This window comes from Schistocerca americana, chromosome 5, assembly GCF_021461395.2.
Source record: "Schistocerca americana isolate TAMUIC-IGC-003095 chromosome 5, iqSchAmer2.1, whole genome shotgun sequence".
In the NCBI taxonomy this organism is placed as follows: domain Eukaryota; kingdom Metazoa; phylum Arthropoda; class Insecta; order Orthoptera; family Acrididae; genus Schistocerca; species Schistocerca americana.
Window position 1 is genome coordinate 407144006 of NC_060123.1, and position 14668 is coordinate 407158673.

Genomic DNA, 14668 nt, shown 5'->3' on the forward strand with positions numbered 1-14668 from the left:
GTCGCAGGTTCGAATCCTGCCTCGGGCATGGATGTGTGTGATGTCCTTAGGTTAGTTAGGTTTAAGTAGTCCTACGTCTAGGGGACTGATGACCTCAGATGTTAAGTCCTATAGGTTTAGAGCCATTTTGAACCGCTTCGGGTACAGCCCCGAGTCATTCAGATATATGGAGTTCTATTTTATTTTATTTGCAATTTTTGAAATGCGTCATTTTACGTTTCTGTACATATAAAGCAAGTTGCTAATCTTTAGAATACTGTGAAATCTGATCTATATCTGACTGGATATTTGTGCAGCTCTTAAATAGTCTCTCATTAAAGATAACTGCATCATCTGCAAACGGTATGAGGCTGCCATCAGTATTGTCTGACAGGTCGGTAATATACAACACGAACAATAGCGGCCTCAATACTCGTCTCCGGGGCACCTCTGAAGTTACTTCTGCTTCTGTCAATGACTCTCCACCCAAGGTAACGAGCTCTATAAGAAGAGATTCCACATTATCACAATAGTGTAGTGAAGTGCATAACGTCTTTCGAAATTCTAGTGTTACCCTGCATTTAATATCGGCAATAAAAAAATTTAACTGTATTTAAAACTATATGTCGTCTGATGTTTTCCTCATCTATGCAAGGCGTACAGTCCGACCGATTGCTCAGTATCACCACCACTGTCCCTTCGTCTGCAGCGCGATGTGTAACAGACTGCACAAAATGTGGTGGGGACTGCAATTTGAATTTCTCACCATGATACACAACTCACGTTACACTGTGTACAGTTCTGATCACGAAAGTAAAGAGCACTTGTAATTTTGAGTTTAATTGAGCTTGTTACGCCTAATTAACACAGAAAAAAGTACATACCCTTTAACACCACACAATAAAGTCTGCACCGTGTCATTCCTAGGATTTCAGATGTGGAAAACACATTTTAACAAAAGGGAACAATACATGAAAAACACAGCATTTAGCGTACGGTCATCGCAGTTCGTTGTCGTATTCATCAGACTGCTAAGCAGCAGCACGGTCTGCATATTCTGGACATATCTCACTTTCGGCGACAATTTTTCACTTTAGTCAATCTATTTGATTTATAGAATGGTCGAAATTAACAGAACGTATAGTCCAGGATTCTTATTAAGAGTTTTCTTTCTTCAAACATACACTGAATGTAATTCTTTTTACCAATTAATAACTTGTTCAAAACGCTTAGACTTCAATGACCATCTGAATTCTACGTGGAAGACAATCTATGAGGTGACTAACAAGTTTCTTTCTGCCACCTCCTCCCAGGCAGCTAGAGTAACATTCGAAAGGTCACCGGTAGTTCTTAGCACAGTGGGAATCCAGTTTTCTTGCACGGTCCGTTTCGTCTCTGCCTGTACGGTTTCAATGAGGCTGACGTCTGGTGCAGGAGGAAGCCAATCGAGAAGATAAAATTTTATTCTGTTCGCCAAACCGCTGCTGCAGCGTATGTGACATGTGTACTGGATACTGATCTTCCAGAGAACAATGAATACAGTACGCTCATTGTTGTGTTTATGGCGTCCATCATTCAGCGCGGCCTACACCAGTCTATATCGTGACCTTGCGTATACTCTAATTTGCCGCTATACGTTCCGTCTTTCGTTTTGTTTCGTGCTTGTGTTTTAATTTACAGTGCCGCACATGTATTACAAGAGAAAACGGGTTGTTTTATTGTTGGCAGAGAAAATAAAAGTTCTTGTACAATTAGACAAAGACGAAGCGCTTAGCTGAGATTTTAGCGTAGGAACAACAACAATTTCAGACGTAAAAATGGAAGTCCCCAATTTTAAATGTTGTGTCTGTTCTTGGGTAAGAAGATGGGAGATCGGCGAGAAAATCGATGAAAACAGCAGAAAACAAAGAGCATGAAGAGGTCGTATTCAAGTGATGTCTGTAGCGGCCAGCACTGGGAAACCCTCTGATCTGGAAACAGATTGATCCTTCAGGACACAGTTGTCGGACTGATGGTATCATTACATTATCCATAATGTTTTACAGGGAAGTATCGAGTCGTAAATCTGTCCTATGAAGCATGAAGTCAATTGGAACACATCCCATCACAACTTACCATAGACACACGGCCACTGCGAGATGATTCGCAAATAGACATGCGCTCTATACACTTGTAGTGGACCATCACTCTATGGGGATAATACTGATTCGTCTGATAATATTACATTCAACCAGTCACGACAGGTTTTTACCTCAGCATATGCCAATAAACACAGGTTGTGATCACCATGGAGCAGCTTCTTGGTGACCGCATGTGTGTTTTGCAGTCTAGTCGCAAACCGGTATAAAACCTTGTCAACCGACCCTGGAAACGTCAGCTGGATTCTCCAGTATCTCGACATCATTTTACCCATCACAGCACAGTGCGCTTAGGAACATCAGACCGTGCACCAGCCTCCGACACTGTTAAATTCCCTTTCTCCACAGGAACAATCATCCAGTCTCGAATAGCCTCTTGATGATGAGGAATGGCTCACGAAACAAGTGGCAGGACTCAAATCGAGGTGTTTCGTGTATTAACCTCGAATCTTGTACTATCATTGTCTACTGCAGAACAAATCGTGCGATGACAGACTAAACTAGCCACCCACCTTGGACACATCAGTCAGTACAGCAGAACACTGTCACAAAAGGCGGACGTATCACCTAACGTGATAAACAGCTCCAGAACGACGTTTCTCTTAGTGTAATGTGCTACTCGGAGGAGATTAATCTGTTCAGTATCTCTAAATGTGTCCAAAAATGATTTAGGCCAGAGTCGTCAGTTTTCGAAACAAATCAAGGTTAAAAATCATCAAGAGTGAATCCTTTACTACTTTCAACTGGAGAGTTGGTGCGGCAGTTACAGGCAGTGCTTACCTACCAGAACTTCGTGTATTCAAATCCCAGCATTTTCTTTCAACACGTGGGTAATTTAAAAAACTTAACAGAACTGGACATTAAAAAAAAAAAAAAAAAACGGAATCCATCTAGTTCAGGATGGTGGCCCCTTGTGAGGGCCCCTGCCTAAGGTCACAAGTGGACCTCCAAAATTTAGGAACGTCTGTGTGGAAACCATCAGTACTCTGGTCAGCCTCTGTTGGCTCTTTGAGCTCGGCCGCGATTCTAGAACTCGAAAGTCCAGTCCAAATTCCTGTGGATCGCGCATGTCATGCAGAGAAGAATCGGAACTTCTCAAAAAAACCCTCAAGGCTTAGAGAATATTTTGCATCGAAACACTCAACACGAACACACTACTGAAACAAGGTAAACTGAAACAAGAGACCAACACGATGGGCAAATTCAATATCAAAATTCTGGCAACACAGGAAACACGATTCTCGGATGAGAACCACTTTGACTCGTAAGACTTCAGAACACACAAGAGGAAATCAATCATAACCATTCCAGTAAGATATCTTACACTCTTCGGAAAGGGATTTATAGTATACGCATCGACACTGCACTCTGTGATAGATTTCACACAAATATCAGAAAAAGTATCAACATCCATGAAATGAAACGGTCTGGAAACAAAGCCTACACGCTAATCAATGTACGCGCCCCCACAAATAACTAGAACAAGAAAAAAGCACAGGTAGTGATTTGGAAGAAACCATCAACAAAACCGCCATGAAGCACGAAACGTGTTACTAGGAGATTTTTAATGCCCAATTAGGGAGAGAAAGAAACAGCAGAGACACAACAGGAAAATACACGGCCCACAAGAGGACAAACAAGAATGGAGAGCATACAATCAACTTCTGCAGAAATTTCGACCTCAGAATCATGTCAACGCAATTCCAGAAACCATACAAGAAACTACGAAATTGTAAATCCCCCAACAACGCCCTAAAAGAATTTCAGACCGACCACATAGCGATATCTAGGAAAAATGCCACAGAAATTATGAATGTAAGAATAAGGAAAGGATGTTTTGAATCCGATCATCACCTGCACCAAATCAAAGCGGAATTTATACCCAACAGAAAAAAACAATAGAATCAATAGAACTTTCAGAAGAGAGTCAAAGTACTTACAGTCAAACGAGAAAGAAATAACATAAAATATCAGGAAAATCAACAGTAATCTCTGGTCAGAACTGACAAAATAAATAAGTAAACGCGCTTGTAAAATTTGTGCAACCACTGAGAAGAAAGAAACAAAGATGGTCAGATGTTGGAACATGATATGCGACAGAACCATAGAACACAGAATCCCAGCCTGGAAAAAAATTAACAGTCATAGAACATCCGAAAAAATGGAAAAAATTCAACAGAATACGGAAGATTACTTCTACAATCATTAGTAGAGGAAAAAGATGTTACGAAAACAATAAGTTGAAAGACACAGAAGAAAACTTTAAAAAACACAAAATTTGTGCATGACATTTAGAGGAAATACGGCAGAAAAACAGCCACTCAGCTCATGCTTCAAAAGACAGGACGGAACAATGGAGTCAAATCCAAAAGCGAATAGTGAAATTTTAGTGTAATACTTCGACACACTATTAGACTGTGATAAACGGACAAACAGTCTACACCTCGGGAAGCCAAAGCCTAATCTGGATTCCAAACTTCCAACACACGAGAAGATCGTGAATATAATAAAATCGTTGAAAAATAAGAGAGTACCTATAGAAGATGGAATGATTTCGGAAATCTGGAAATTTGACCACGTAAACGCTACAACCAAAACACGCAGAATCATATAAGATAAACAGAAAATGTACCAGAACAGAAGAACTGAAATCAGCGTTGTTACAACCCCCGCCCGCATCTCGTAGTCGTGCGGTAGCGTTCTCGCTTCCCACGCCCGGGTTCCCGGGTTCGATTCCCGGCGGGGTCAGGGATTTTCCCTTCCTCGTGATGGCTGGGTGTTGTGTGATGCCCTTAGGTTAGTTAGGTTTAAGTAGTTCTAAGTTCTAGGGGACTGATGACCATAGATGTTAAGTCCCATAGTGCTCAGAGCCATTTGAACCAGAAGTGCAATAGTATCGAAGGAAACTGACGGAGATCCGAAATGTGAAATGATTTGGGTGAAGATGGCGGTTAAAGCAGGCTCAGACATGGTAATTGGATGTCTTTATAGGCCCCCGGGCTCAGCAGCTGTTGTGGCTGAGCACCTGAAGGATAATTTGGAAAATATTTCGAGTAGATTTCCCCACCATGTTATAGTTCTGGGTGGAGATTTTAATTTGCCGGATATAGACTGGGAGACTCAAACGTTCATAACGGGTGGCAGGGACAAAGAATCCAGTGAAATTTTTTTAAGTGCTTTATCTGAAAACTACCTTGAGCAGTTAAACAGAGAACCGACTCGTGGAGATAACATATTAGACCTTCTGGTGACAAACAGACCCCAACTATTTGAAACAGTTAACGCAGAACAGGGAGTCAGCGATCATAAAGCGGTTACTGCAGCGATGATTTCAGCCGTAAATAGAAATATTAATAGTGCTCAGAGCCATTTGAACCATTTTACAACCGCCCCCCCCCCTTACATACAAGAAAGGAGAAAAAACAGACCCAAATAACTACAAGGAAATTTCAGTACGTCCAGTGACATACAGAATTTATCCAAATCCATGTTAAATCGGCTAAGGCTCCAGATAGATCCAGGCATGGGAGTATACCAAGGAGGGTTAAGAAATCGTACACTGAAAGGATATGATGTCAGAGATCAATATTAACAACGAGAAATTCCAGAAATACCACAATAACATTCGTCAACTTCAAGAAGTCCTTCTAGTTCATAGATAAAGGCACACTCTTCAGCACATTGGAAGAAATGAAGTTGGACTATAAGACCACAAAGCTAACCCAGGAAACATTAGCGAATACAACATCAGAAGCGAAGATAATGGGACAGATCTCTGAACCACTCAAAATCAAGACAGGAGTGAGACAGGGAGAAGGTCAGTCATCCATTATATTTAACACTTTTTTTCAAATAATCAGTACATGGTGCAAAAGAGTCGATGGGGTAAAGATACGGAAACTCAAGGATAGAACCCTCAAATTAAAATGTCTGGCCTTTGCTGATATAGCCATGATAATAAATGACAGAAAAGAAGCCAAAGATGCTCGAGAGGCACTACACGACGTATCAGCAAATTTATAAACGGGTTATAAAACTCACACGAAAGAAACGTAGTACATGGACACAAAATCCTCTGGCAGACAACTACTCTTAACAAAATATGGAAAAATGACACAAGTAGAAAGTTTCAGGCACCTGGGAGAGATGTTAGAGAAGCAGTTCTGAACATGACATGCAATGAAAACTGGTCCACAAAAAGCATACAGACTTATATGGAACCTTTACAACAACAGAAGTATTTCCACATGTGTCAAATAAGGACACAATAGTACAATAGTCTTCCCAGAGGCCGTGTATGTCTCGGATAGCCGTGTATGTCTCAAAAACAACGGCAGTTAAGGGAAGACCGAAATTCAAGAGGATGGAAAAAAGAAGACAGTAAAATAGTGAGAAAGATCAACGGGCCAGTTCAAAAGGAGGTGCTATGGATAAGGAGACTGACAAAAGAGCTGTACAAATAGAGACCATTAGAAACAACATCAGGAAAAGAACGGCAAAGTTACACGGACACATACATAGAATGAATGAAAACGGATTGATCAAGAAGATTTTTAACATAGTGACAACTAATAATGTGAGAACCAACCAGGTAAAGGAAGCCATGGAAAATCTCAAGACACTAAACATCTCCATAGAAGACATGACAGACAGGAAAAATACAGAGAAAAAATCAGAATACAGAAATTTCAGCTATCATCCAAAGAGAAGAAAACAGGAAAGAAGTGGCCAAAAGAGAGGAAGAAGAACCACAATGAATATATGAAAGATTTTAGAGAAAAAAAAAAGAGAGAGACAAAAAATATTTCATGAAAACTGATTGTGTTCTGGCGCTTCCCATCAGAGGAAATTAACGATAATAATAATACAACTGGGTATTAATTTTACTTTGTGCGTTTACAAGATAATATGATGAAAAAGGTAAGAATAATTAATTATGCAGTTATTTACAATCATAACGCATATCGTTTCATATTAGCATTGAGGCAGCAACGGACGTTGTGTAATTACGCACAGACACGTTTTCATGAATATAATTCAAGTTTCTTGTCCAACATCTAATAATTTAAGGAATTTGCATGCCCCAAGATGACTTTTCTTCATCACGCCAATGTATATTGCGGAAGATTTGTCTATTTTGAATGCTTTTGTGACTTCTATCGCGTGATACGTCGGCAAGACTCCGAGGTTGTCAGTTGAGCTGTTTAGCATACCCGTAAGGTGCTATGGATCTGATCCCCAGGGACCTACAGGGAAGGGAAGGATCTCAGAACATCATGCAGGTTTAAGAGAAACAACGCCATACCTTGGATAACGTCTTATTAACAGAAAATTAAGGGGTGGTGCAATTAAGCGTGAATGTATAGGTACCTGCATTAAATAACTACAAAAGGAAACCATCTTTTACTAGACAATTTCGTTTATTGTCATAAGTCATCAAACAAAATAATTTACCCACTAGACCAAGCACATAAACATTTAACATGTAGACAAGACGTAGCAAATACGAATTGTAGCCTTGGCGCATAGTAATACGAAACACTGCTGTGGATAAGGCCAATGACTGCGAAGATTCTTCGTGATTTCAAGAAGGATCAGTTTGGATTCCGTAGAAACACTGGAACACGTGAGGCAATACTGACCTTACGACTTATCTTAGAAGAAAGATTAAGGAAAGGCAAACCTACGTTTCTAGCATTTGTAGACTTAGAGAAAGCTTTTGACAATGTTGACTGGAATACTCTCTTTCAAATTCTAAAGGTGGCAGGGGTAAAATACAGGGAGCGAAAGGCTATTTACAATTTGTACAGAAACCAGATGGCAGTTATAAGAGTCGAGGGACATGAAAGGGAAGCAGTGGTTGGAAAGGGAGTGAAACAGGGTTGTAGCCTCTCCCCGATGTTGTTCAATCTGTATATTGAGCAAGCAGTAAAGGAAACAAAAGAAAAATTCGGAGTAGGTATTAAAATTCATGGAGAAGAAATAAAAACTTTGAGGTTCGCCGATGACATTGTAATTCTGTCAGAGACAGCAAAGGACTTGGAAGAGCAGTTGAATGGAATGGACAGTGTCTTGAAAGGAGGATATAAGATGAACATCAACAAAAGCAAAACAAGGATAATGGAATGTAGTCTAATTAAGTCGGGTGATGCTGAGGGAATTAGATTAGGAAATGAGGCACTTAAAGTAGTAAAGGAGTTTTGCTATTTGGGGAGCAAAATAACTGATGATGGTCGAAGTAGAGAGGATATAAAATGTAGGCTGGCAATGGCAAGGAAAGCGTTTCTGAAGAAGAGAAATTTGTTAACATCCAGTATTGATTTAAGTGTCAGGAAGTCATTTCTGAAAGTATTCGTATGGAGTGTAGCCATGTATGGAAGTGAAACATGGACGATAAATAGTTTGGACAAGAAGAGAATAGAAGCTTTCGAAATGTGGTGCTACAGAAGAATGCTGAAGATTAGATGGGTAGATCACATAACTAATGAGGAAGTATTGAATAGGATTGGGGAGAAGAGAAGTTTGTGGCACAACTTGACCAGAAGAAGGGATCGGTTGGTAGGACATGTTCTGAGGCATCAAGGGATCACCAATTTAGTATTGGAGGGCAGCGTGGAGGGTAAAAATCGTAGAGGGAGACCAAGAGATGAATACACTAAGCAGATTCAGAAGGATGTAGGTTGCAGTAGGTACTGGGAGATGAAAAAGCTTGCACAGGATAGAGTAGCATGGAGAGCTGCATCAAACCAGTCTCAGGACTGAAGACCACAACCAACCAATGCAGAAAAGTAAAAGTGAACACCAATAAATTCGCTAAAGTAAATGCTGGGTGCAACTATCTGGCTGTGAATGTTAAAGTTGCGTGATGAAACCTTCATGAAAGATTAACTGACTGTGTTTCTCCGCCTCAGTGGCTGCATCAATGGCACATGCTTACCACTCTTGAACGGTTCGAGTCTAGAAGACGGCTGCAGCAGCGGCTGGAAATTCAGAGTCCAGTGGGGCTTTTGTATTTTGCTGTGAGCTGCAGTTCTCTGCCAAGACCTGGATCAAGCCGACTATTCATTGTATTACGCCGTTGTAGCAAGTATACTCTTCGATGTCTTTCCCTCAAGAGCTTTTTAACTTCTCTCTCCAAAACTTTGATGCTTCTGCAACGTCGGAATCTTTCCAGCTGGCTGCACAGACACTGCATGTTCTGACCAATAATAATATTATAAGCAAGATTAAAAATTTTCCTATTCTTGCGGATTTTTACATGATTAACCAATAATGGTATGGCATGGGAAAGAAAGCAGAAAGTCTCCGCCGCTAGAAGACAGTTTTCCATCCACAACCAACCAAAAGCCTTGCACACAGGCACACAGAGGAATTCACGCCTCCTATCGAAATAATTACTGTGAGCCTATCACAAAATTTCTTGCTTGGATTTTAATGATTATTCCTGTGTGGCATGTAAGCATCCAATGGCTGGTCCCACAATCTAAAATTCTGTGTTTTCAGCTGGCCTTCAGATCTTGTCTAGACAAAAACGATGCCATTTAGCGTCTCGCCAATGCAGATTTTATGGAATGCAGTGCACCGTCTACTACACTCCTGGTGTGTGAACACGGAAGACTACTACTTCATTGTTCTGTACCTGTGTGGAGACGGCTTTCAGCACCAAACAATTTTACGACACTCCAGTCCTTCTACATTAAATTCTCTGTTGTGAACCAGCAAAAGAAAGCCCCCAAGGTTATAGAAATAACAGAGCTCCCTCAGTATTAAAGGGAAGGACAAGTAGTAATTAGGAGTACAATCGTTGGTAGCTGCGAATATTTTCAGCAATTTTCTTGCAGCATTAAAGAATTGACTGTGTCGACTATTGGATCTACTTATTACGTTATAAAAACAGGTTACGTGACAGTTTGGGCATAAATTGCCTCATAACAAAAGGAAGTTCAGGAAGAGATTGCCTGGATGGTTATATGAAACGATAGCCTTTACGATTATCTATAATGTTTCCGAGAACTAAGGGTTAGTGTCCTGAATCCTTTCACATAATATGCTGAAGTGCGTCAAACTTGGTGGGTCGTCGGGTGTGGCTACTACTACCAGGGTTTGTTTGACGTCTGAGTTTCCTGCCGTCTTAGCGAACGCGTGGGCTGTCGATCGTGTTTTACTTTTATCCGTCTTTGCAATATGGCGAAGGACATTTAATCTTTGATTAGGGGCCTCCGCTGTCTCTAGGGCATATTTTATGGACCTTACTCCAAAGGGAAGTCCTTGTTTTTAGCTCTCTTTCCTTCCGTAATTTGACTTAACGCGTAGTCGCTTTTAAATTATTTTACTTATTGGTGTTCCAGGATCATGACATGGGCACTTATGACCTCAGTTGTTTTTGCGCCCTAAAACAAAACAAAAAAAAGCTAATTGACAGACTTTAGTTACAGAATCGTAAACAAGCCTCAGTGTTTGTTCTGCTAGTGTTGCATAGACTGAATAATGAGTTTTTTATAATCTTTGAACTTCTGCTAGAATGTGATGGAATTAATCCATATTTCTATATGATCAATGTCATTACTATTATTATTATTATTATTATTATTTATAGTATTGCATTGTATTGAACTGGGGACCTAGAAACGACGGAGACGCTGTTACGTGCAAAGTAAAGTATTGTAAAGAAAATTGGATACTATTGTATCACTATGCGAAATACGTCACTTTTTCCTAATACGTGTCAACAATATTGTAACAAGGCATCTGAAACGGTACTCCAGTTCTAAATACTTGTCAGTACTTGACAAATATTTTTTCATGTTTGTCTTATTTTGAATGGAATACTGACAGATCAACACTTGCTGTAATAGTACGAGAGCCCACGACCAAAATTTTTGACTAGCAGCAATACGATGAAAAACAAGTTGGCTCTGAGCACTATGGGACTTAACAGCTGTGGTCATCAGTCCCCTAGAACTTAGAACTACTTAAACCTAACTAACCTAAGGACATCACACACATCCATGCAGGAGGCAGGATTCGAACCTGCGACCGTAGCAGTCGCGCGGCTCCGGACTGCGCGCCTAGAACCGCGAGACCACCGCGGCCGGCGATGAAAAACATATAAAATCGATAGAATCGGTTAACCTAAACGAAAAAACACTAATTTCAAAAATTTTTCGCGTCATATCTGATCCGACAGCATTTTCAAAAATGCCAACAGATTTTACCGAACTGTGTCGGAACATTACGTCTGTCTCATGGAATGTAGCTGAATGATGGATTTACGATACCAAAACAAGTTTTCCAGACGCCTGCAGCAGAGCGCAAACCTGGGAAACCACTTGAAAAAATGAAAACTGAAACCATCCAAACAAAATAATAGCGAACAATCCTAAAATTTGTTTTACTAATAAATTTGGCTCAATTAATACGCAAAAATCATACCTTCCGTTTTGAGACCGTTATTAACACGTTAAAAAATTTACAGTTCGACAACAAAGGAAACTGTTTGGTATGATAAAATAAGTTCCCAAGATGGAGAAAAATTCATATCTGACAGATAACTTTTCGGTACTTAAACATCGGTTCAGAGAAAATTTGAGTCTCGTAACAAAAAAATACCCCACTCATACGGTTATAGTTGGTGGAGACTTCAACCTTCCCTCGATATGTTGGCAAAAATACTTGTTCAAAACCGGTGGTAGGCAGAAAACATCTTCCGAGATTGTCCTAAATGCTTTCTCCGAAAATTATTTCGAGCAGTTAGTCCACGAACCCACGCGAATTGTAAATGGTTGCGAAAACACACTTGACCTCTTAGCCACAAACAATCCAGAGCTAATAGAGAGCATTATGACTGATACAGGGATTAGTGATCACAAGGTCATTGTAGCTAGGCTAAATAACGTTTCTTCCAAATCCACCAGAAACAAACGCAAAATAAATTTATTTAAAAAAGCGGATAAAGTGTCACTAGAAGCCTTCCTAAGAGACAATCTCCATTCCTTCCGAACTAACTATGCAAATGTCGACGAGATGTGGCTCAAATTCAAAGATATAGTAGCAACAGCAATTGAGAGATTCATACCTCATAAATTGGTAAGAGATGGAACTGATCCCCCATGGTACACAAAACAGGTCCGAACGCTGTTGCAGAGACAACGGAAAAACCATGCGAAGTTCAGAAGAACGAGAAATCCCTAAGATTGGCTAAAATTTACAGACGCGCGAAATTTGGCACGGACTTCAATGCGAGATGCCTTTTATATGTTCCACAACGAAACATTGTCTCGAAATTTGGTAGAAAATCCGAAGAAATTCTGGTCGTATGTGAAGTACACAAGCGGCAAGACGCAGTCAATACCTTCGCTGCGCAGTACCGATGGTACTGTTACCGACGACTGTGCCGCTAAAGCGGAAGTATTGAACGCAGTTTTCCGAAATTCCTTCACCAGGGAAGACGAATGAAATATTCCAGCATTTGAAACACGAACAGCTGCTAGCATGAGTTTCTTAGAAGTAGATACCTTAGGGGTTGCGAAGCAACTCAAATCGCTTGATACGGGCAAGTCTTCAGGTCCAGATTGTATACCGATTAGGTTTCTTTCAGATTACGCTGATACAATAGCTCCCTACTTAGCAATCATATACAACCGCTCGCTCACCGATAGATCTCTACCTACAGATTGGAAAATTGCGCAGGTCGCACCAGAGTTTAAGAAGGGTAGTAGGAGTAATCCATCGAACTACAAACCTATATCGTTGACGTCGGTTTGCAGTAGGGTTTTGGAGCATATACTGTATTCAGACATTATGAATCACCTCGAAGGGAACGATCTATTGATACGTAATCAGCATGGTTTCAGAAAACATCATTCTTGTGCAACGCAGCTAGCTCTTTATTCGCACGAAGTAATGGCCGCCATCGACAGGGGATCTCAGGTTGATTCCGTATTTCTGGATTTCCGGAAAGCTTTTGACACCGTTCCTCACAAGCGACTTCTAACCAAGCTGGGGTGTCGTCTCAGTTGTGCGACTGGATTCGTGATTTCCTGTCAGGAAGGTCACAGTTCGTAGTAATAGACGGCAAATCATCGAGTAAAACTGAAGTGAAATCAGGTGTTCCCCAGGGAAGCGTCATGGGACCTCTGCTGTTCCTGATCTATATAAATGACCTGGGTGACAATCTGAGCAATTCTCTTAGGTTGTTCGCAGATGATGCTGTAATTTACCGTCTAGTAAGGTCATCCGATAGCCAGTATCAGTTGCAAAGCGATTTAGAAAAGATTGCTGTATGGTGTGGCAGGTGGCAGTTGACGCTAAATAACGTAAAGTGTGAGGTGATCCACATGAGTTCCAAAAGAAATCCGTTGGAATTCGATTACTCGATAAATAGTACAATTCTCAAGGCTGTCAATTCAACTAAGTACCTGGGTGTTAAAATCACGAACAACTTAAGTGGGAAAGACCACATAGATAATATTGTGCGGAAGGTTGCGTTTCATTGGCAGGACACTTAGAAGATGCAACAAGTCCACTAAAGAGACAGCTTACACTACACTCGTTCGTCCTCTGTTAGAATATTGCTACGCGGTGTGGGATCCTTACCAGGTGGGATTGACGGAGGTCATCGAAAGGGTGCAAAAAAGGGCAGCTCGTTTTGTATTATCACGTAATAGAGGAGAGAGTGTGACAGATATTATAAGCGAGTTGGGATGGAAGTCATTAAATCAAAGACGTTTTTGGTCGCGGCGAACCCTCTGCCAAGCACTTAAATGTGAATTGCGGAGTAGTCATGTAGATGTAGATCTAGATGTAGATGTAGATTACAATATCGTATTGAGGCTTATGAAAGTCTGTGTTGCAAGCCAATGAATAAGCTGCAACCTTCAAACTCTGATAGGATTAAAAAAGAGCTTACTCGAAGGTATCATAGTGTGGTATTTTTTAAATAAATTGCACAAAAAGAAAGTGGAATAAAATTCGGGAATCATAGTTTATTTAAAGAAAAACCCTTGTGAGCGTTTTTATTGTCAGACTCATCAACATTATCGTCATCATCAAAATCACTGTAGAAGTCATTGCCAACTTCTTCAACGTCTTCTTGTGGAAAATAAATACAATTGAGCGACATCATTCGTTTGTTTATTAAAATCTTACTGTGAAATCCATGTCAGCAATACCTTCCGTGGATGTTGATTCTTCATCTAAAGTAAAACTGATCATTTCCGGTATTTGGCTACCGAGAATCACAAAAACTGTTAGCTTCCCTCGTTGTCATATCGTCAGATATCTGTGGGATTTAGATGTGTTAGATTTTTCTTATGAGGGCTGCTACATACTTACTGCAGGCATCAAAATAAGACAAATTCAGATTTACAATTGTAGAAGAATTTTAGCTTTTCATTTGATATGTATGTGTGAAAATTTTTGACCTAACTGAATCGACACGATTAATGACTTTCGTTGTATGATCTGCACGTGAATTCTTCTAACGCATTCAGTGTCAGAAGTACACCTGCCAAAACCCGTGAAAGCCTTTTGGTAGCGTGTAGAATTTTTCG